Genomic DNA, 1,827 nt, shown 5'->3' on the forward strand with positions numbered 1-1,827 from the left:
TTTCAGCACGACAACGACCCTAAGCACACCGCCAAAGCAACAAAAGAGTGGCTGAAGAAGAAGCACATCAAGGTTCTGGAGTGGCCTAGCCAGTCTCCAGACCTGAATCCAATTGAAAATCTTTGGAGGGAGCTTAAAATTCGAGTTGCCAGGCGACAACCTCGGAACCTGAATGATTTGGAGGCTGTCTGCAGGGAGGAGTGGGCCAACATCCCTGCCGAAATGTGCACAAACCTTGTCACCAACTATAAAAACCGTTTGACATCTGTGCTGGCCAATAATGGCTTTTCTACAAAATATTAACATGCTGTTTGTCCAGGGGGTCAAATACTTGTTTTTCCTCATCAGATGGTCATCAATTTTTATAAATTCATATGATGTGATTTTCTGGAATTTTCTTTGGGATTCTGTCTTTCACTGTTAGAATGTACATATGATTAAAATTATAGATTGTTGCATTCTTTGTAAGTGGGCAAACCTGCAAAATCAGCAAGGGGTCAAATACTTTTTTCCCCCACTTTATATAGGTTTACCCTGATTCAATAACGAGCTGCTCCCATATACCTGCCACAATACAATTCTTTAGCTTGTAAAGATTATATTCACAGATGCCTGTGTTATTGTAAAGCAAGTGCTTGGTTGGCTATGTCAATCAACAAACAAAGCAAATTGCATTCCCTAGAAACAACCATGTTGCACAGCAGATGAAATATATTATTAAATATACTTTTACTTGAGTAGGTTTGTCATTTCCTTATGGGAGTAATTGTACTTTTTCTAGAGTAAAGAGTTTAAGTACTCCACCCGCCACTGGCCAGCAGCACCGGTGATACAGGGCTGACATGGTGAACATGAGACAGACAGCAGAGATGAGGGCACAACAGCACAACAGAGTCAAAGCTAACACAGTCCAAAGCAGCAGTGTGTGTGTGTGTCGCTGCTACATGTCCATAAACAATTTAATAGTAGTTAAAATGTTCACACAGAGACGAGCATCCTGCAGTATTTTAAGAGGAAGAGGACAGAGGTTATTGGATTTAGCTGTATATGTTCACCTGTTATGATGTTCTGGTCGTGGCTCTGGACTCTAATTTGTTTTACCAAGCTAGATAAAAGGTAAATTCCCTGGCAGTGGCAAATAGCTTTGGTTTTATATTGGATTTGATTAGATTAATGTTTAGATTGTTGAGATTTACAAGAAATATTTTATTGCTACTGTGTAACGGGAATACTGCTGGGAAAAAGCACCTGATTTGTTTAAAGAGGTGGTATTATGGTTTTTGGCTTGTCCCTTCTCCTTTATTGAGTTATTTACCATTTTTGTGCATGTTATAGGTTTGCAAAGTGAAAAAGCCCAAAGGGAGTTCCCATCTCCCACAGAAAACTCTGAACTGACTGAAAACAGCTCGTTTGTCGTCCAGCCGCTTTGTGACTTCACAGGGATGAAAGCTAAATGCGCCTCATATAACGCTCGCCAAGCGGCTACTCCGACACGCCCTCAGAAACAGCGAGCTGCAGCACACAGCTCTCCTCTCCCTTCCAAACACTAGCTACCCTCCAGGCAGTCAGTGGACATAAAGTTGTTCCTGTGATGTAGAGACAGAGCTCAGTTAAAACTTTATGGATACAGATTAATAACTCACCGCTCTGAAACTCTCGCTCCAGTCCGTGTTGCCAAGCTGGTCGGCAACACGTACGGCTGAACCCGAGCTGTTTACCGGCTTCTCGCTGACCCGCCCTACTCTGCTTCTGATTGGCTAATAGTCCTTAACTAGGAACTGAGCATGTGCAACTCCCAACAAAGATCATTTAGAAACAAGATGTATC

The sequence above is a fragment of the Micropterus dolomieu genome, linkage group LG08, assembly GCF_021292245.1.
Source record: "Micropterus dolomieu isolate WLL.071019.BEF.003 ecotype Adirondacks linkage group LG08, ASM2129224v1, whole genome shotgun sequence".
Classification (NCBI taxonomy): Eukaryota; Metazoa; Chordata; class Actinopteri; order Centrarchiformes; family Centrarchidae; genus Micropterus; species Micropterus dolomieu.